General features: G+C 38.9%; 1 long non-coding RNA gene across 2 annotated transcripts; it reads right to left on the bottom strand.

Moving 5' to 3' along the window:
• Nucleotides 1-2,057: 2,057 nt before the first annotated feature.
• Nucleotides 2,058-23,202, bottom strand: LOC142406167 (uncharacterized). Of its 2 annotated transcripts, XR_012774479.1 has the most exons (6): nt 22,787-23,202; nt 14,948-15,081; nt 13,635-13,748; nt 13,023-13,158; nt 4,495-4,590; nt 2,058-2,364 (listed from the first exon to the last, which is right to left on the bottom strand). It is a non-coding gene; the product is annotated as an uncharacterized LOC142406167 (long non-coding RNA). The 2 variants fall into 2 exon arrangements; XR_012774478.1 differs by lacking the exon at nt 22,787-23,202 and having other exon boundaries at nt 14,948-16,379.
• Between the last annotated feature and the right edge of the window lie 247 nt (nt 23,203-23,449).

Genomic DNA, 23,449 nt, shown 5'->3' with positions numbered 1-23,449 from the left:
CGTCAGACTTGTGTCAAGGCTAGAGCCAGCCACCTGTCCTTCACAGAAACAATTATTCATGAAAGAAAAATGAAATAGATGTTGATCAAGAGTTCGCTTAAGCTAATGGTGCGATCAGACATTAGTGTGACTAATGGTAATGGGCCCTCTGGATGAGTTATGTGGTAATAGCGCTCCAGCTGCTTTGGCTTTGTAGCAACCAGTCAGATGGCTGAGAATCACTTTTCTGGTCTTTCTACAACTAATCTCTGTTGAATGAAATAACAAATGAAAATTATGAGCAGTTCTGAAACTGGGGGGGGGGGGTTATTACTATGTCTGTATTAGGCATTAAAAGTACACTTTCAATCACCTTGGCTGTTCAGAATTCAAATAATCACTTAACAACTTCTTAAGACTTACACTTAATATTGCATTCACCTGAAATAAAGGCCTGATATGCCAATCCTCATTCAGCAAAAGGCCACTGTAACATACAAGTCGTATCATGAACATGTCAACTAAAAATAACTGCCCCAAATCTCTTCACAGTTATTAGCAATAGAAATGTTACAAATAAAAAAAAACCTACAAGGCTATTAAATGACAATATATGACAATTAAATGACATTGTATTATATTTCTAGTATGCTCCAGATCATTTTCTAACAAAGGATTTTGAACCAAAACTACCTACTACTTTTCATTGCCCCATATTTCTGGCCAGTGTGTGGGTTCTCAACATCCCAAAGTTTCATTTTCAAAAAGCCTTTGTCCCCAAATCCCCAAATAAAGACTCCAGGAGTAGAAGTTCTTTTCAGAGATTTAGGGAACAATGAAATCTGGCCTAAGTCTAAGGTATTATCAGTAAGTAATCACTATGCTGCAAGATGGTGATGGTACAGATGAGCAAGATAAATACTCTGCTTCACAGGTGACAGATATATCAACAAAACTTTTCAGGGCTACAGTATAGATGATTGACAAGTAATGGTGTGAATTCAGTACTTTTTGAAATAAAAATACTAAATTTTTAAAAAATTACTGAAATAATCAGTGGAACAAATTCCACTGTAGTTTGGCAAAAGCATCTTATTCCCCAATATGCTCTTACTGAGCATAAGCCTTTGTATAGTCTGATTGTATATACAAGGGAAAAGCTACCTTCCTGCTCAGTAGAGTGGTTTTGAAAAGAAAGAGTTCATGCAATGACCATTTTATCATCTATCCAGAAGTATCAATTTGTATTATATCCTGACTCCCTTCCTTCCTGAAAACAGATGAAGAAGTGGCGATGGAATTAGGACAGATCTGGGCAGGGTTTTAGAAATATATCTAGAGACAGAAACAATATTTGCTAAACCTATAGTGTCTTACAAAAAAAGTGTTGAGGTTTCCGGTTCTCCCCTAAGTTAGGCAGGATGTGGTGCTGAAAATATTAAAATATTCATGCAAGAATGTAGAATGGAAAAAGTGTTCAATGGTCTTTTATTCAGACATCTTATCTCACCATAGACAGTTACATGATAATGCAAATAGGAACGCACCTAAATGGACTTTCTGGTTTCCTTCCGTTCCTGTTCTGCATGAGGTTTGTTTTGCCTCTGGGTCAGGTCATGCGTTGTGAAATCACTTGGGAAAAACTAATCTGTCACTGGTGCAGAGGGTTTTCAGATCAGGATTTTCAACACATTTGCATGTTTTACATCATTTTACATAGATGAAAGCACCAGCAAAATACCAGGCAAGGATGAGTTAGGTCCACAACACACTTCCTATGTTAGACCATTGCTCTGGAACATTTCCTGGAGAGAACAGCAGCACAGTTGCACCGAGCCAAAACCAGACTGCCTGGGAAACCAGAGTGGTTTTTGTGAGACCTACAGCAGTACCTGGAAGTTAAAATCCTCTGGCAGACCTACATGTTCTCCCTGCTTCTTCAATGAAAGACAAATAAGGATAAAAGATCAAATTATATTGTAAATGCTGAAAGTTGAAATCTAGTGTAGAAGAATTTTTTCCCCACGCTTCAAACTAGGGAATAAGGGTAGATACAGAGTATATGTCCTCCACAATTTAAACAAGTGCAGCTCCATGCTGCCACAGCCAAGTGCTAGGACTGCCCTTGTTAGCTAGATTAAAGCAATATTGGAAATCTCTACACCACACTGTAGTCTCTTCTCTTGCACACGCAATAAAAGCATGACATGATAAAGACTGAGGAAAGATATTAAACTATCTTTGTGCCTTTCCGCTCCTTTTTCTAAGTACTAATGAGAAGAAGAAGAAAGAAAGAAAAAAAGACTCACTCAAGGAGACTGATGAACAGAGTGAAACAGCTCCCTGATATATCTGCTGTTCTCCTTTCTCTTCCTCACAGCAGCCCTGGACAAGGGGAACCCAAATGGCAATTCAAACCAATTTAAATCTAGCTGGCTATGCAGGTCGCATCTAGTGGAGCAGAAAACCTGGCCTTGTATTTGCTGAATTAACCTAGAAACAGTTAGAATGCATAGCCAAAGCAGCCTGGAATCAGAACATGATGCCCCATCATTCCTCCCCATGCACCACATAGATGTTCTGCCCACAAAATTGGAGACGCGCTGAGGACAATCAAGTATTTAGATATCTATACAACATTGTGCCCAAATGTACCGAGAGGCTGGTTAGAAGAGCACAGATTAAGCCCTTTCAGTATCTAAGTGCACTTCATAGATGTCATGCAGTTCAGGAATGACCAGCTAGGCAACGTCTACAAAGTCTCACAACTATGCCATTAACCACCTGAAAGGAAGAGAGAAGGAGAGGAGGAAAGAGCAAATTGCATAATAACTGAAAGGGTTTCTTTTCTCACTGCCTCAGAATACATGTTATGATTGCATTACATACAGTAGAAAATGAAAGAATTTTATTCCAGCTATTTTTCCTGGGGAGGGGGTGTCTACTTCTCCAGAAACATATACAGTTACTTCCCACCTTCAAGGCCCATCTATTGGGTCAAATCCCAAACGCTTTTCTCTTACTTAGCTAGCTCCCTGCTAGGATGCTTCCACAATTAAACCTTCACCTTGAGCTGTCTTCCACTGAACAGGACCAACTCCAGCATCCCAATACACATAGACAGTCCCTGAGATTCTTTTGAAAAAGAAGTTGATATTGACTTACCTCCTGGACATTTACCACCTCACTTTAAAAATGTTGATGTCCCTGGGAGTGGTAAACAAAACTATGTCCTATGAGAATGGTAAACAGAATATGGTAATGGATTTCCTGGTACTTCAATATAAACAGTTAACTCTGTCCTGCACATCAGAGCAAGATTCAGTTTTGAGTGCCTGATTTCTTTACATATTTTATGTACCATGTTTAACACAAACCATACTTTTCACAATAACTAAAATGACAGAAAGCTATTCCATTAATTTTACTCTTGAGATTAATGTGATGGCAGCCAGATAGGTTGGCAAGGACACTGGATGGAAACAGGTATATATCCCTGATACTGACTGAAGGAATATTCCCTTTCTAGAGGTGATTCTAACTTCCAGAAAAAGCCATCGAGAAGGATTTGTTTGATTTCAATAGGGAGGAGCCCAGCCTTGCCAAGCTGAGAGAACAGGGTGGAGAAGACAAGGACTGGATTTTTGGATTCTTAAGGGCACCCTTTCTATCTTTACCTCAAAGCTCATAGAAACTTTTAACAAAAAAATAAAACGAGGCCCTGAACTTTCATAAGAGAGAGGCACATGTTTGTGCTGACTGACTGTGATTTTTATTCTTATATGTAAAGGCCGAAATGTTCAGTTGGAGCCTTGGGTAAAACCTAAAGGGGGGCTGGGGGAGGGAAGGAGGATGTTCAGCTGCAGAGGCCTCTGGGAACATTTCATGCTTACAAGGAACCGCCTTGGCAGCAGTTCGCAGTAGCCCGAGTGCTGAAAAACTGTTTTTTGAAAAACTGTCTCAGACCATGTTCAGAAAGCACCAGAATGTAGTAAATGCTTCTATTGATTTTGCATTATTAAATCCTGAAAAATAACCCAGCTTTGCATGATATCTAATTTACTTGATTTAGTGCGTTAATAATTCTGTCCCCGAGACAGAAATGAAAACCGCAGCGATTCTTCACTCTGGAATTAGATGTCTGCAGAGGATTTCATTTTTTCAGATTATGTAAATTATTCAAGAATGTTAAAAAGCACTGTTTTTAAACTGTTAAACTGCTTCACCATTTCCACTGATATGAACTCTTAGTCTCTTGGGGACTACGATTTTAGGGTCCTGACAAAAAGTCGGTAGGAGGCAGTGGAGTCTTAACGATGGTGAGGTTTGGATTGGGGCCATAATGGGCCTTAAAGGAGACAAGTCTTAATGATGCATATTGCAACCGGAAGATCAGATGTGCATTTGGGACACTGATGACCAAGCGAGCATTATATTGCATGCGTTTGCGCATTTGGCATCCACATTAAAATACAACCGAGGTCATAAAATCTAAAACTTTTAGATTGTGCTCACTGAATCTCTGTAGCACTGATTTGTCAGAACTGAAGATGACAGTCGCACACCCTGTCCTTAAGGCAGTAATGTGACTTTCTCTCATGTAGCGTATCTCTGTTTGGAGGCATACTGAGATAATTACACCTTGAATTTGTAATTTAAATCTGTTGGTTTTGCCTGCAAAATCATCTAGCTTGCATTCAAGTGATGAATACTCTACTATAACATAAAATAAATATTACCAAGGAATTAATGACTTTTATATTGAATCCAATGTTCAGAAACTATACCCTCATGCATTTTAACCTGAAATCTCTTTTAATAGAATATATTTAAATCCCACATCTGGAAACCAGATTTTTTTTTTTTCCCTGTCTCAAATACAGTAAAATAACTTTCAAACAGAAGAGAATGGAGTTTTTAAATGACTGCTCAACTCTTTCCGTCGTGCTTCACTACTGACCTCTAATGAGCGGTAAGCATATTGCCTGAATTCCTTACCCCTTTACACAGAAGTGCGGTATTAACAGAAGTTCTTCCTCATAGGGGTTTATCCTTTCAGAGTAAGTAGGAATGCTTGCAAGAATTGCTGGGTTAGATTCCTGTGTTATTCTCCCTAAGAAGCTGCTTTCCAGAGGAACATATAATACAACTGGGAAACGGTATTTTTTAACCACTGCGAACTAGTAAAATTTCAAAGATACTAGCAGATTAAAGCCAAATCTGCAAACATAGGACATGACACTCAAAGTCCAGAGCACTCCTAGAATCAGGTCTGCAAACCTCATGTGAATACAGTGAAACTTGAGTGTTTGTGAAAAGCAGCTTTGTAGTATATTGCAAAAATAGCACACCGTTGAAATAGTCTCACACATCCCTCCCTTGGTATGTGCTTGACTGGTCAGGAATTTTGCTCCTGAGAAATACTGTATACTGTGTCAAGCACATGACATTGAAAACCATATTACATTTTCAAAGTATTACATAGACTTCAGATGGTTAACGTATTTTCAGTTTTAATATTTATTTTAAATGCATGTCAACTGTATTAATGTCTTTGCTGTTTACCCCTCATCCTAGTTCATAACATAATTGTTATTGTATAATTTGACAGTCTTGTAAAAATGTCTAGGTTAACAGCTCTTACAATTACAGTTGTAAGAGTCTTCCATCTTCAGTCTATTAAGGTTATCATATTTTTGCACTATGCAACTATCTTTACATGATATTGAAAGAACCTCCATTCAAGGGTAAGGATAAAGCAGAAACGTCTCCATGTCCCAAACAACTTCAAATATCCAGTAACTGACAGTGTTGTCTAATTGTGGGCATTTCTCCAGGACTCCCACATCCTTTCATCCAGGGTGCCAGGAGCCAGGAGAATATCACTAGCTCTAGTCCTTTGTAGTCAGTCTAATACAAAATTTCTATTTCTAGTGACTGAGCAATTCAATCCCCAGGAAGAACACAGCATACCTGAAAATTGCTACAAGGTATTTCCTAAATTGCTGCCTTCATCCGTGACAATAGTGACATTCACAGGATTAAAAAAAAAAAAAAGAATAGAGAAAGTTTTAACAGTTTCAACTGCCACCAAAAAATCCAAGGAGGACATAACATTTCGCAATATAGACTGGTAATAATTAGTAGAACAAGAAGCTGGTTCTAAGAAGGGACAGGGGAATACCAGTGCAAGTGAATGACAGGGTCAGTTGGGTGCTATGAACTTCCAAAGAAAATATTAAGAAATGAGGGTAAAGCTGCACTCCCTCCCACAGGGCTGTGGCCACAGTCCCTTTGGACCAGCAACACAGAGCAAGCTCAACCAAAACCAGATGCTGCATTAAAAGCCATTTCGCAACTGCTAGCGCAGAACAGCTCTGCATACCCTTTTCTAAAGTAACCAAACACTGAACCGGAGAATGTATTCTGGAGTAAGCAGTCCTAACAAGGTATTATTCCAGAAGTGCTATTGAGTTTTAATTTCACTATGTCACTGCATAATAATTTCCCACTATTGAGGAGGCCGTAGGCAGTTTTAAACTTATGCGTAGATTGAGGATTGGTAAAAGTCATGGAAGCAGCAGCATGTTGCTTATACCACTGGGAAAAGGACAAACAACGCTACAAAAAACCCACACATTAATGAGCTCTCTGCCTACATAGCACTGAGGACAGACACTGAAAAAAGCTGAATCACTCAGCAGGAGCTGGGACCTCTCATACCCATTGGTACTGCCTGTTTAGGAGAGGCAGGAAGACCTGGACAGAGATTTTTGTCAAAACTACCACTGAAATTAATGCTTTCCAATTAACGCTGCAGTGTTGTGCTACACGACTGTAGCAGTGCACTACTGTTACGGTCACGGTGTTATGGTCTCCGTGCTTCAACAGCAAGGCATCACCAACACTTCACTCAGTGTTTGCTTCCTCCCCGGGGTGGTTGGTGGGAGGCTCTTACCCATCCACGGAACCTGGGCAGGAACTGAGTTGCAGTTATGCTTCTGGAGCCAACTTCGGGAGCTACCAAGTCTGCAACCTCACTGCACTTTGCAGGAGCTCAAACTGGCAAAGAGGGAATCACACCTTTCCTCAACCTCAAATTGAGTATTACTGTTGGGTGGAAATCTTTTCAGAGAAACTTCAGGAAGTTTTCTAACCCCTACTCTGGAATAGTTTGGATAGAAAACAAATGAGTGGGTTTATGGAATTATAATTGCAAATGTGCAACTTTTAAAATTTGAATTATTTGTTTCTCTTCCTTAGAGACAAAAAAAATATTCACAGCAGAAAACCAGCATGGTTATAATTACTTTCAAAAACTTCAAAATCAAGTAACTAGTATAAACTGAAAAATTAACACAAAAGAAGTGTTGGATGTGTGCAACATACCTAATAATTAGGATACAAAGAGGATAATAACTTCCAACATATTTTTGAAAATAAAAAATAATTCTGCCCTTACTACAAATAACAGCTCTGTATAGAGAAAGATATAACTTGCATTACAGTGTTTTGACATGTTTTCTAAATAGACCATGAAAAACAAAACAGTTAATTCCTCTTTTGTTTTTAGAGACTGTTTAATAGCAAGATAATGTTTTTATGTATTTTGCCAAAGCTCCACATTTTGTCAGAAGTAAAGGTGAATATTTATGTTAACCTATCCTAAAGGCATTCATATTAATATATCAAAAAAGCTCTTGATCAATAGTCTTGAGCAAGATATTTTTCTTTATCTAAAATAAATAACATTTCAACCCTATTCTTATTAAAAAACTAAGCAGTGCTATGTAGGTATCCTAAAATGTAAACACATGCTCGGCTAGAATAAATAGGACTTATTTGTTGCCATAGAGTCAAAAGATAGCCTAATTCACTGAGTAGTGACTTGGGTCTCAGTGAGATGCTTGAGAGTAGATGAGATGTTAAAATTCCTTGGAGGGAAAAAAAAGGTGATAGATTAAACACTGTTTTATATTACATATAGATTTTTACTGCAGAACGACAGAGAATGCACCTGTGAATGCAAACACAACTTTGGGATTTCAGCGGCTGCCCCGTGAAGAATACACGCGGTCTGTTAAAGCTCTTAACAGTTATGTATGTCAGATCTAAGCTCAAACTAACTCACATTATTAGTTTTGGGAACTGCAACCAGTAATCACATAAAGGAGAGTTTCACCCCAGGACATAGTTATAGGGTGCAACCTGGGACTGTCAACAGTCTCCTATATAGCGGGGTAGTATATCAGCCCCTAGGGAGGCTGCTGCAAAACCCGCTCTGCTCTCAGCCTGTAATAGACACAAGTGTGTTTCCATTTCTAAGGTATGAAAGCTGGCTTTTTGGTTCACACTTTTCTATTTAGTAGTCCCTAGTACAAATCCCAAAACACTGGCCAAGAGGACTGCCATTATACAAAACAGAAATAAATCTGGAAACATTGCTTCAGGAAAAGAGGTTAATTAATGTTTAATTAACAGCAGTGACAGAACATCCTTAGAATTAAATGGAAATGTAAGACATCCTCTAACTTTGACAGCCAAAAGTGATCATGCAGATTGACAAACACCTTCCTCTACCAGAGCCTCCCCACTACCAGTCCATGGAGGCAGGCAGCTCCACTTATCATCTCAGATAAAACCCTCTGCCTTCTGACAAGAGTCTTTTTCTGATCTTTGAATGTAAGCAGCCCAGATCACCAGTCAGGCAAAATTAATCCAAGTCTCCTCCTTTTTCTAATCCCCAGGAAGCCCAAGAATATTTTCCATGTTTCTTAAGAGAACCATAGAGATCATTCTTAAGCTGAAACCTGAATGAATCAGCATAACATCTGTAGCGACAACAGAAGTCCTCAGGGCTCTCTGCTGTGGGTCAAGTTGTGTACACCAGCACTCAGGCATCTGAGCATTGGGGTTCTGAGTCCCAGACAGGAGACAACTTGGCCGCTCCTAGCAAAGAAGCCATTGTCAAAATCTGCCAAATGGAAGTCTCTAATAAACCTTCATTTGCCCCATCATGATTTCCTTTCCTTGCAGAAGTATTACTAACAGCCACAACTGGAAAGAAGAAAGAGCATAACTAACACAAATGTTTGGTACATGATAATTTATTCATCTCATTATTTTGTCTCCTTTAATGTTATGTTATAGCATAAGGGTAATTTCTTGACAGGTGAATTACATAAACATTGATTTTAAAAATTTCATTTTTCTCATTAAATTGCACTTATCCAATTACCCATTAAAGCACTTTGTAATGCGAATGCACATTTCTCACATGGCATTCCAAAGCAATGAACTGGAAAGTGACACCTTGCCAAAATGGCACATTCACACATCTGATAATAGAGTTGAAAGACCAAAAAAGAAAAAAAACCCCAACCCTACCCAAAAGCAAAATCCAAACCAACCCCAAACTAACCCCAGAAGTTTAAACCAGCTTTTGTCACTGTTTCAGAATCCAGTAAGGTGTCTTCAATTCAACTTTCTCTAGAACAAAGCAATTTTATTCTTTACCAAACACTGGTAAATCACAAGCTTGAAGAACACCCCACTTATTGTCCAAAAAGTTACTAGAGGAGCTCTAAAGAGCAAAACAACCAGACTCATCTGGGACTCATTCAAAGGACACTGAAAGCAACCTCCCAAATCATGCTGCGCCGATGGGTGCAGACAGACCTCAACGGGCTCTGACTGTGCTGAACATGGTGTGGGGCCAGCACGCCGCCCAGAAATCTAAGAACGATGAGCCAGCTCCAGGCCACAGGGCAACAAAGCTGCATTAGTGCAGCTCTGTGCCCCAGTTATTGTGCAGTAGCAAGAGTCAGAGCTCATTAGCTCAGGAACTGTGCTAAGCTCATTTATACACACGCTGTCTTCAAAACTGAGCTGCTAAGTCTGTGAAATGCTGAACTGTATTTGTGAACCTACTAGGTCAGACTGTATCTCTGCACTTTATGCCGCTTCTCAGTAAGCAGATGTCCCCTCTGATCTCAGCCAAGGTCTGAGGAAGTGCAAAATGACTCTCCAATCTAAGCATCACATAGACAGTTATACATCAGAAAAGAATCTGACCTTTTATCCCTATGCATACAACAGCCCCATTTAAAACCTTTCTATTAATACAAAACATGTGACTACAACAGTAGTCTTTTTTTGGACAGTATAGGTACTCAAAATAGTCTCTCAAAAAAGACTATCAGACTAAAGTATAGTCTCTCAAAAAAGATGAGACATTTTAAATACAATGGCTGAGTGTGCAGGGATATGTGCAGGTATTACTGTACAGATCTTCTGTGATGAGTGTCTTTTATAGATTTTTTTCACATTCCCTTGCGTGATCTGAATCCATATCTGCTTTATTTTGGCACAAAACCAGAGATTGCTCTTTGGTGCTTAGTTACACTGGCAGTCAACTAGGAACTGTTCCCATTTATGACAGCCTTCTGAGTATTGCCTACATGCCGCTTTTCCCGGTCTGAGCAGCTCCAAACCTCCATGTTGCTGCAATAACTGTCTTCCTGGAGCTATTCTTTGTTTATACCGGTGCTATGGTCACACAACACTTAAGAAAGTCTATCCTATCCCAATCCTACTGGGATTGCATGTTCTCTGTAACACTACTGTGTCACATCTTACACAACAACCTGTTTTGTACCTTCAAGGGGAAGAAACACAAGATATACCAGAAGCTCAGTGAAAGTCTGTGCCCATCATGATCACAACTGTGATCACAGTGGTACCCTAATCCCTATGCAGGACAGATTATAAAACTTTTTCCCAGAAATTTCTTCATCTATCCCAGTCACACAACAACAATGAAAAATACAAATAAGATACTTGGGTGAAAAAAAGATACGACATACAAATATTGTTCATACAAGTGCTAGAACAAGAAAGACGAGGTGCAATCTACTAGAGATTCTCTTCTAAAAGAAAAAAGACTGGAGTCTCCACTCAGAATTGTGCTTCTGGATTTGAGAAGCTAAACCATCTCCCTGTTCACCTTTTCTTTACTCACAGATCCTGAGAATCTTTGGAAGCATAGACTCACACATTTGCTTGACAGCCAGCGGTTCAGAATGTCTCTGGTGACTTTACCTAGGTTGTGGGTCAACCACGTTATTGGACGCAGTCACCTGAAGTGTCTTGAGCAGGCCAGCTTTGGTCTAAAAGCAGTACAGCCACACCTTCACCATCCACACCTACCAGTTTGGCTCAGCTGAAGGATCTCTGTACTCCACGGCCAATGAAGTTTTCTCCTTTTCCCAATCATATCTTGCGTTACAGTTCACTAGGTTAGCTTGTCTATTAACCACATTCACCACATTTCTGCCTTATCCAGCCCCCGGAAAGTTGAGAGCTGGTAGTACTTAAGGAAAAGAGGAGTGAGGAAAGAAGGCACACAATCATATTTCTATTATATGTGCACATTTGTGAGCCATACACTCAATAAAAGGAGCAAAATCTACTGTGTAACTGAAGTATGGTCATAACAGCACTCCTAACACTATCTGGTTTACTGAGCTACAATTTAGCCACAAAAGAATTGCGCCCATGGGTCCACTAAGTCGTTATCTCAAGTTGGCTCTTTTTTCACATCTGTTTCAGTCCAGCAACATATGTATCACACAGTTCTGCTCCCGTGTGCTCTGACATGATTAATTTCTGTGACGTGAACTCTGCCATTGCTGCCTGGTTTGTGGCGTTCAGGTTTGTACTGCCTCTTTGGGTAAGAGAATGCATTAACTCTCTGCACTGCAGCACAACTACACTTCAAACTACCCTTCCTGCAAATCAGCTCAGTATTACCATCATGCAACTACAACTCATCTTCCTGAGCCTGACAAGGAAAGTCCCTTTTGTGCTGCAGTAATTGCCACTAGTTCATCCTGGCCCCACGCCAGTCCAAGCCCATAGGATCCCACGGACCAAACCAGATCCTCCAGACCCACGGACCACAACTTCTGTCCTCCAGATGAAGGATTCAGAACAAGAGGACTGCTAGACTGCTACCATTGGGTTGCTCTTGTTTATTCAGAGAAGCTTTTGTGGTTTCTTGGACAGAACTCCATACCCTTCCCTCAAAATGACAGAAAAATTCTGGCTTTGGAGGTCATCCCGTCAAACTTCAATACCATTCTCAATCACAATTCCCTGCCTGTTCAGTCAGGATGATTCTCTAACCCTAAAACAAAGCACAAAATTTGTATTTGTCCTCTCATTAGTACAAAATATTAACCTAGCCAGAACATCTAAAGCAGCAAGAAAACAGTACTGTGTGGAACTAGGAATAAATAACTCAGTAATTTATGTAAATTATGTTAGACACAGTAGGTTGTTCCCCTTTGCCTTTGGTGCCAAACAGCTAATCTTCCCTCCCAGCTCTGATGTTTCTGTCCAGAAGGATTAAACATATTTATATTCAGGCCTATTGAAAACATTCAGAGTTCTTTTGGTTATTTCAGTTTAAAATAAGTAAATGCTCGACAGGAGCAAAGACCAAAAATAAAGCCAGTGGAATCCCAAGATTTTCCTATAGCAAAAAATAATGAACAGTAGAATCTCTCTGTCTGGGGAAAAAAAGTTACATTTCCAGAAAATTATGCAGTTCCTAATGAAAACGGACTTCTGTTTTGTGGAATTAGAAGTAATGAATCACCTTTCAAACTAAAGGACATCCAATTAAACATAAGAGGGATTTATAATAGTAACATTACATTCCCTACAACATGAATATTCCACATATGGATTGCAAGATTTTTTAAGGGGCTGGATCATCAGTTGGCAACTCAAGAACAGTCGCTGCTGAGCCAGCTTAAGGTAATATGAGCTCTCCAGAATCCCATGTCAGGGCATAACCTGATCACCTACAAAGATTAGAAAGGAATGTTCCTCACATGTGCAGTCCTGAGCAGCTGGCTCTGTGTATCACAGATCTTGATGCTTGTTTTTTAACCTTTTCCTTGAGTAGAAGTTTAACAGCATTTCTAGATTAGGTACACAACAGAACTGATTCTGTATATCAAATCCTATTCTCTTACCTTTTTACTATTATGTGCTGCTTTAGTGAAAAAGAAAACAGTCCTATTATATACTTCAATATGTAGATGCCTTCCAACGTAATTTAATTTACATTCAATGTTTTGCTTCCAATTTATTTTCATGGTCCACCAGACACTGTAAATGAGCACGTTATACAAAATAGAAATGCATAGCTTTACACTCAGACAAATAAGCTTAGCATCATAAAGTTATTCAAATATATAAAAAATATGAAAGACTTTCTTGACTATAACTTGTGTGTATACATTTCTTACATAATTTAATTGGATTTTACTTACTAGATAACATGACTTAAAAGCCACCCTTCAATGCTGTATGCATCATTGATAATCTTTTAAAAGCTACCCATAATACATAAACAAGATAATAAATCCTCCTCAGACCAAATCAGATAATTCAGTAACAACATAGAGTAAACAGATCCTCCTACTCCCTGTACCTTCCATATTGCCACTAGTAACCCCCACTAAAAATCCAACTTCTCACAGTCACAGGGGTGAGCAGAAGGGCCAGCTTTGCAATCAGTCCAGGATGCTCAGCTATTTTACAGGTCTTGGTAGGGAAAAAAAAAAATATATAAAATACTTCACCTGCCACATTCTCTTCTTATCCCAATAATGCCTTAAGTCAAGTTTCTCCTTTGGCAGTATATGCTAGCATGGGATAGGAAACATTCCCAGACACACCTTGGGATATGTATTTATCTGTAGGTCAAAAGGAATACTTTACCATCAGTTTAAAAACTTGTGAAAATCTATGAGAAAATGTTTATCAATAGTCTGTTTATAGAAAGACTTTCATATACAAATATATATATACGCACATACAAACTCCTACATTAGGATTACATACAAACTATGCTTGAGCCTGAGCTATTCTATACTGTACAAACTCAAAGATTATATTTATACACTGCCTTTTGAATGATGTGAACAAAATAACTATGGATAGCTAGAGAAAGGAAGGAGAATAATTTTTAAGACTATGCTCTCAACAATGTTGTGCTCTACTGACAACAAAGCGGATGTATCGGTGACAAGTTTTCCCTCCTTTTCCTTTGTCCTCAATAGGGCATTTAAATCCAATTACAAAGAGGACCTGAAATAAACAAACACAATCCCTGTTTTGGAAAGAGAAAGTGACCAGAACTAACAAGTGAATCAATTTTGGTAGTGAAAGAAGATGACTCTTACAACCAAGGAAACAAAATAGGAAGGAACAGAATTGAGGAGGCACACTCCCAGATTCCTCCCAACAGATCTAGCGCTACTCACATAACAGGACTAAAAACTACTGGAAATGCAGCGTTCTTTATCAGTAACAACAGTTACACAAAGGCAAGCTCGCATCCACTGAACAGGCAAATAAAAAGTGGTTGATACAGTTTAAGTGTATCAGCTTTTTTGACAATTAACTTGTGTCAGCTCAGTGTCAACCAGGCAGGTTAAGTGTCAAACAGGCTGATGCATTTAAACTGTATCTGCCAGCTTTTGTCTGCTTATTTAGCAGACGAGTAAGTGCATTCTGTAACAACAGAAAATATTGATAAAACTCAGGCAAGAGGGCAGGGGAGCCTGGAGTGGGCTGCACTGAAAGAAGATGTGAAGGTGGCAGCAGAGAGACTTGCTTTCAAAACGCTGGGAATCATTAAGCATTTGATCACTGAAGGCAAAGTTTGCTATGTCTTAAGATACCCCTCCTTCACCACAGGATCCTGGGATGAAGCAAAGCTAAAAGTGGGCAGACCCATCTGAAGAAAGACACTCCAAGCATGCAAAGGAGTTTTTTGTTTTGACTTGACCTCTGCAGTTTTTCTCCATGGGGCAAGAATGGAATGGTCTTCCAGGTGGAGATGCAAACATCATTTCTCCTCTCACAGAAATAAAATCTTTCTGAGCCTTACCTGCTTTCACAGAGACTGAGATACTACACCTCCCCTGATGGGATCCTTCAGCCCATTTCTGTCCCTGCATTACTGTCATGCTGCTCTATCTTCTTCTTCTGTCCTTCATTAATCCAAGTGGAAATGGTAGCCTACTACGAAGAAGAGAAAGAGCCTTAGCTGGTCTATACTTGGATACTACAAGTGGAGGACCTTGAATAGGGATTCAAAACATAGACTCAGCTCTGCTTGTGGGGCTAACCCACCACCTCTAGGCTGCTCTAAATTGTGAGATTAAATTATGATGAGAATCACCCATGGACTTCCGGGGCAGGCAGACAAATACCTGTCTTAACTTTTTGTCATAGCAATACCCTCCAGACAGGTCACTGATAGGACTCATGGGTCTATTTGACTAATGGAACATTAAATGCTCATTAATACTTTTGTTTCAATTAACTAAGCCCAGTGCCATCCATCTAAGTTTCTCCTCAGCTTCACTGCATGTGAACTTGTCAGATGCTGCTTCTTTGGCTCCCACAGTCCCTTTAATGTCCCAGTATTTTCCCGTTTCAAACAACAACCAACTCTCCCCCAAGATCCTGTTGGACACACCATGTTTGTTAGCGTCACGTTAATCTTGGGCATGGGCATGTTCCACTTCTTTTCTTAGTTCTTATGACCTGTCCCCCCCATGCAGAGAAAGTTCTTGGAGTTAGGAACTCCCTACCTTGTATTCTCCTGGTAAATTCCACATGATGCACACAATCCAACTTACCCTTAGATTTTGTAAAAATGTAATTAAGAACAATTAAATCTATTTAGTAATGTACGTTGGGGTTTGAGCAAGTAAAATTTTGTTTGGATCATGTTCACCTGCCTAAGCACATAAAATTCCCTAACTCTACTCTTACCGCCTTTCCTTGGCTATTCGTTCTCTGCATCCCCATTTTTCTCCGCTCCATCCCAAAGTCCAAATACCTTTCCATTGATGAAATATTTTGTTCCAAATGTACCATGCAAAAGGTTCACAGGCTGTTTTTCTAAATTAACATTCATGCCATTTTAGTATCCAGTCATGAGTAAAGCAAACGGGTTCTTGAAATAAGATATCTTCTTTTCAACATTAGGCTTAACACTTGACTAGTTCAGTTAATGTGTTGTGATAGGTGTTGTAGGTTCATATTACCATCTTCCTGTACATCTGCATTTAAGTCTCATAGTGCAGTGTAATTGGACCTTCACAACATCACTTTCCCCCTATTGGCAACAGATAACAGCACAATTTGTAAAACAGCTTATTACAAAGAAAGTAATGGCCTGATAAAATCAGAAATATAAGGAATGACTTCACAAATGGAAGTCAGTGGAAATTTTACCACTAACAAATGAGTTTGTTTCAGTTTGCATTAGAGAAACACATAGTAAGAACTTTGAGGAAAAAGCATCAGAATTTTAAGTCTTTACCCTAAAGGAAGATTTAGTGGTAGACTTTTCTCTTAGACTCCACAAAGGATAGTACATTCCAAAACATAATTTGAAGGCTACAAACCTATGGCCAGACTTTACAGAAGTAAATCAGTAAGGTTTTACTGAAACCAAGAAAGTTACAGTTGGTATGATCCAGCTCTACGTACCACTCGATACTATCTTGGAGCCATTACAGGAACTATCCTTATAAATTTCATGTAGGAAACAGAGAAGCAACAACACAGGCCAGATTCTGGCGCTGGCATTACTCCATTCAGTTATTTCTCACTCATGTTGCTGTAGCAGCCAAGAACAACAGGAACTATACAATCACAATAAAAGATGGGCTCCCCCCCCAAAGGAACTTATACTGTAAGGCAGCATAGAGGACCACATACGGACAGTCAAGGAGTACTAGGAAACAGTACCATCCTATTAATTACAGTGCACCAGTCCTTGCCATGGGTTAATTTTTTCTGTGGGCAAGAGAGTTTTAAGGTGGAATGTGAAGAAGAAAGGAGAGCATGAAAGAAAGCACACCAGTGCTTATTATAAAATTTAACATATGGGCAAATGAAGTCAGCATCTTAACTGATGAGAAACAATAACTTTAATCCTGATATGGAAAGTCAGATATCAGACACGACAGGCATCTGTCAGCTTGTAGAGCTGGGACCCACTCACGCTCTGAATGCCAGTCTTCTATTCTTGACTGTATAATATACAGAACTTGGCACCCTGCCTCCACTCCACACAAAGCGAGGGAAAGGAAGCTGAAGGCCCTCAAAACTGAAGTAACTTTAGCATGTGTAATGTTGGTAGATTCTGCTTGAAGTCCTTTTTAATTTTTTTTTTTAACTTGCCATTTTAAATGTCAGTCTTCCTGGATTTAGTCTTAAACTTGACCAGCTTGACTAATGGGATGAAAAAAGGAGCAGTCTTGAAGTTCACAGTCATATGAATTATTAATAGTGAATTACAACCCTTCAACAGAACTGATTTTCTATATCCACAAAACAGAAAACTTTTTATCAGGATGATGGTGCACTTCCACTGCAAAGAAAAGCTCTCCTCATAATCTACAGGATACAGTATCATGACCACCACACCTATAGGATACTCAAATTGTAAGGTGAATTATTACTCCTTGCTCCCCAGAGGAAGGCACTGGCTTATACCTGCCAGATGGAACTGACAGCTGGCAACTCAACTCCCCACAAAGACCTTCTGCAAACAGGCTCTTAACACACACATGTATTCTGGCTTCCTGTTCCCATTCCATTCAAATCAAACACCTCTGGCTCCCACGCCCCACCTTGGTTGGCTTTTGGACTTAGCCTTTGTTCCTGCCCAGTTCAGACTGCTTAATACACACGCCCATAAAATTTCTTATATTTACATATTTCATTACAGCAAATATTAATTACATGCATTTAGTCAAAAACATTGCTTCCAGTTTGTTTGCAGATTTCAACAGGGGCAATATATGTCCTCTCTGGAAATACTGTGACAGAGAATAACAGATAAATAAAGCACTTTTTTTCTGGGAAAGAGGCATCTGCTCCACCTGCTTTTGCTGTGTCACATCAAGCAAAAGAAATCACACATTTCTATGTCACAAAATTTATTCTTTTGATTACCAAACATGTATCCCCATCCCCTCACTGAGGGGAGGACAAGATTAAGAATACAGTAAGTGTATATATTGCTACACTGAGTGTTCAGTACAGCCAAGTGTTTTCTTAAGTTAGGCTGCACCTAAACAAGAGTTAGCATGCCTAGCTACTTCAAATAAGTGAAGCAATTGCTCTTTCAATTTGAAAAGTTTAGCAAGAAATTGGGTTTTACTTGTCAGTAAGTGCAACGAGGTATAAATCTTATCAGTCCAGTATAGTTTTAACAGAAATTTCTGAAACTATTACAGTGAAATACACAGATTTAAAAAAGGAAAAAAAAAAACACAACAAAAAACTAAGGGTTGTTTAAACAAATGGTAAAATGAACCACTCTTGAAAGTGTTCTGCTCCAGTAGGAGGTAAAAACATACCTGTGGGAAATTGAAGCAGAGCTAATGCAAGCATACAGCTGGCAGAAAATGCTTATTGGAGAACACTTTAAAAATCCACAACTTAAAAAAGAAGTATTAAAATACACTATTTACAGTCATGCACAGAAATCTAACCAGACAGAAAACATGCAGGAGAATGTTCATTATCCATCTCAAAGGAGTCATGAAATACAGTGAATTTTAGGCCAACTCCACTGTCCATGTCCTACTCGTATCATCAAGCTCCAAAGATTAATGAATAAAACACAGAACATTTTAACTCTGAAATTCACTTCCCTAATGAATATAGAGTAGAGAGCATGCCAAGATTCTATGATTAAGTTACATTTCTTCAACTGCTACATGTATCACTGAAAAGTGAAATAAGCTTAGAGAAAAACAGAAATAAAGTTTACTTCATTAAAACAGCAACCTCAAGTTACATTCTTTCACCTTGTAAAATGAAGGAGCAGCTGAGGGTCCTGGAAAGGCTAGCACTAGCTGATACATCCAACAATTTGTCTCTATACTAAGAAGTCACGTCTCACTTCTTTTTGTTTGTGTGTGTATTTATCCTTGGCAGAAGCAGTCTCCAGAGGCTGGGAAAAAGTCTCAGGAGGTATGCGAGCTCATGTTGCAGGATATGCACCCAGAACAACTTGCAAAGACACGAGCATGAACGATTTCTGGCATCTGATCAGTTCTGGTTTACCAAAATTTGTAATTTTGAAGAGAATACTACTCATCTTATTTGCTGCCTTGTCCCTATACTACAGCCAGACTGAAACTAGCTGCATAGGATCCCTAACCAAGTGCTCTGTACTGAAAAGGCCTCCTACAGGGAAAGCTCTAACACTTACTATTTTTTTTAACAATACTAGCTATTGTTTACCTATTTCCTGCAGGTGCTTTCAGTTTTAAAATTATTTTAAATACAGCTAAGTGAAGCTTCTCTATTTTATTTCTAGAATGACTGAGTATGTAAAAGTCTCTGAAGGCTGCAGTACATTTCATGTTAAAATAAACTTGAGTGGTATTTATTTATAACTGACAATACAAAGTTCATTACAGAGGACTCAGTTCTTTAATTTGCCAACAGGATGACTAATCAGCAAGTATGTGCTGGCCAGCCATGCCAGAACATGCCAGCCTTACTGCTCTGCACTAACTAGACAGTACACGTTATCTGAACATCCCATGGGCATGATCACAATACTCAGTGGAAGGTGGGAGGCTATTGGAGCAGATGTGGGAGAGAGGTTTGGCAGACAAAGTAAACAAATCTCCAGGAAATTAGGCATCATGTATTCTGCTGCTCCTTGGACAATTTGTTTTCTTTTCTAATGTGGAAAATTCACAAAATTATTATATTAGAAAGTGTGAAGGTAAAGCAAGGCTAGTTCAGACATGGCATTTGGGGTAAACAGCTATGGATGGTGGCCGATTCGATAGGAATATTCCAGGTTGATTCTGGAAAGCTGCTAAGTCACTCACAGTAAAGTATGATCCACCAGGACAACCTATTAATTGCATTGCTATTTCTGTTCATATCTGCACATTCTCCAAGCTTAAGAACATCCTTATTTATGACCAATACAGGTTTTTCTTTTTCAAACAAAAAAACTCTAGAACTTCTGATCAGCAATATTTTCAATTCAGACAGCTCATTTAATATCACTACTTTTGCTGCAGCCTGTACAGCAGTTTTAGCAAATGCAATTGTAGGCTAGAGACCATTTTGATGCTTTCCCCTTTTTGCTAAAAAATTTAAGTGTCTGGAAAAGAGCAAGCAGTACACTGGCAGGAAAGTACCTTCTCCTTCTTATTTTTCTTGCTGATTTCAGTAGCAGGTATGATGGCAAGTGCTGGGAATGGCTGACTAAGCCTCGTTCTCTTGCTGCCACTCTAATGGGGATTTTATTTTTATCCAAGATAATTGAAACAATACTGATCGTAGTTTGTGGTAGTCTTTATCTGCAGCCAACCTATGTTTTGCACTATTTGAGCCCCACCAGTTGCTCTCAATCCATTTGGAGGTATGACTTCCAGTTTAAAGATCTTTCAAGGCTAGTTTCTGATTGTCCTTCCAAGAATACACATTACAAGTAACTGTTGCAGGTGCACAAAGAAATGTTTGCTCTTTTCTTCTGAGCCTCTCATACTGTAGGAGACAAATCCACACATTCCTGTGCTGAGGCATAGTGACATGACAACAGGCCTCACTTAAATTCCAAATAATCTTCACAGTTTATGCAAAATCTAATCACCAGATGCAAAATCTGGCTCCAAGAAGTTCACTACATTCTCAGCTGTAATTACACTCACAGGGATCAATTTAGCTGAATCAGACCTGGCAAAATCTGCAGTAAGACCTGCAAAATCCAAGCAATGCTGCAACAAATCCCAGACTACCGGGCTATACTACTGATCCAAAGGCCAAATGCTATCTGAGTTACTCATTGGGGAGGTCGATGCATATCAGCTGAGAGCAAGAACAAGCTTTTGCCCTAGACTTTATAATAGGTAGCCTACATTTTACCTTAGCAATTTTAAACCAAACTTCACTTCAACTTTAGCTTTGCCTGAACTAGACATGCTTCACCTGGCTCAAGTTCTTTGTCTCCTTTATATTCCCCATAATTACATCCTTCTGAATGCCTCTCCAACAAACGGCTGCTTTCCATTTGTCACTATCACTTACTATTTAGAAGATGTTCTAAGTTTATACAAGAATGCACAAATCTAATAACAGGTGTCTACTGCCATAAAAGTATTGTTAAAATAAATAAATAGAGTGAGAGAGAGAGAATTCGTCCTTAAGAATAACCAACTCAAATACACCTTTCTTTGCTGCAGATTCAACTAGCTGTAAGTGGAACACCACCACAGCCAATGCAGTTGTTTAGGTATGGATAACTGAGACACTCTTTACCATCTCTTTTCTCCTCCTCTTCCCAAAACATCTGATCTGTTTTTCCAGAAGTGGTTAGTGAATTTTGGTTGACAAATGGAAACAGCTGGATGTTGATTCTCTGTAACTGCCTGTAACCCCATTAGAAACCAGAAAGCTGATCAGTAGTTCAAGCATTAACTTGATAATCCAGAAAACAGCAAAACCTGTTCATAACCCTCTTTGCCCTAAGTTCACCCAAGGCACATTTTTGAACACAAAGTCTGCTGGTGGAAACATCTTTTACGACTGGCTAGCAAGGTGCTTAGTTCACCCACCACGCCTAAAAAAAAATATCATCTGGACAATCAAAACCCTTAAAATTCTAAATGCAGAAGTTTTCTATTGAAAATCTTCGACTATCTCAGAGAGTTTTTAACATATTATTTTTTAACATATCCTGAGAATTCCCTACCTCTTTTCATTGCAATGTATTAAGTCATAAAAATACTCTTCTCCTCTAGTTGGAGAATGGGCTTTTCCTTAACAATCAACTGAAACTCACTTATTTATGAGAAACATACATAATCTAATGGACAGCTGTAATTCAGTTAGAATGATCAATAGATGACTAACATAGTTCAGGAACACCAACAGAATAAGGTTGAGCCCTCTAAGGCTTCAATTATTCTTTATACTTTTTTCATACAAGAAATGTCATGGCCTATTAGCAGTATAACAGATGACTTCATGAGAAATTCAGATAAAAACCATGAATGGAAATAAATTTGTCAATACAACACACAGCTTAAACTCAGAAAACCATAGCACTGAATTTGTCACAGGTGAAGGGGGATTTAAAATGGCTTATTCAGCTATAATATAGGAAGTGAAAAATATAGGGCTATATTAATGGTTGCTTTAAGTAGGTGTCACTCATTCTTTCATATTAATAATGCCTCTTTTACTCAGCATCTCTTCTCCCTGCTACAGACAGATCATATATTTACAGTTCTTTTAGAAATTAGGAGACTAGAGGCTGAATCCTCTTCTTGTGTAATTGTTTCATTGCTGCTTCTGCTTATCACCTTGGACGTGCTTCTTTCTGTCAAATAGCAGAGTCACTGTGCTATCGAATGAATCAGGCCCATGAAACAGCTGTGACTGCATTAATGCAAAGGTATTTATGGAAACAAAATGCACAGTAAAAACATGCATTTATTTTCCAAGCAGGGCTCATTAATTGTGTCATTCTTCTAATACACTGATTTATGATATGCAGTATAATTTAAATTTAGTTTAGCTGTAGTCTCAACAAGCAGTTAATTAGGACAGTTTGGAGTGAGGGCAAATGTGATTCTTGCCAAGAGGGAAGATTTTTTATTTTCTGTTTTAAATAAGCCTGATCCAAGTGGAAAGATTCCAACTGACTGCTGTGGGCTCTGTCTCATACCTCTTGGCTTTATTATGTAACTTCTGTTTTTATTCCTTCTGTTTTTTCTGGCTTTTCTTCCTTGCCTTACAGACTTGCTCCTTTCTCATTGTTACATTCTTTTTCTGCCCTGTTTCTTGTCCTCCTACAAACAAAACCAATTATATTTATCTTCTTGTGGATTACTGCATACCCTTACAATGTACCAAACATGTAGCTCTAAAACAACTGAGCAGATTAAAAAATGACAAGTCATTCCCATGCACATTCACCTACCCACATTGTTTGCTTTTCTCATATAATCATAGAATCGTTTAGGTTTGCAAAAGACTTTTAAGACCATCAAGTCCCCCATCAACTTTCCCAAAATGATATTTAAAAAATTTGCTTCAATTTTCATTACATTTCAGATCAGAAGGGATCATCGTATCATTTGCTGCAACAGTTACCGTGGCCAATTTAAATCAAATTAAGCATTACTGTCTCTAGTCACACCAAGCTGTCCCAAGCTTCTTCGATGGCACAATACAGATCACATAGCCTGTACCTGAATTGTCTTCAGGTGATCCCAGTAGGAAAACCACGCCTGCTGCTTTCTGCTAACTTGATCTGAAAGGCTGCTTACTCCAAAACCATGCATGATGATCGATATTAAGTACATGATCAGAGATATCAGGCAGGAAT

This window comes from Mycteria americana, chromosome 2 (genome assembly GCF_035582795.1).
Source record: "Mycteria americana isolate JAX WOST 10 ecotype Jacksonville Zoo and Gardens chromosome 2, USCA_MyAme_1.0, whole genome shotgun sequence".
NCBI classification, from domain to species: Eukaryota; Metazoa; Chordata; class Aves; order Ciconiiformes; family Ciconiidae; genus Mycteria; species Mycteria americana.
This window is presented reverse-complemented; position numbering and strand designations above follow the sequence as displayed.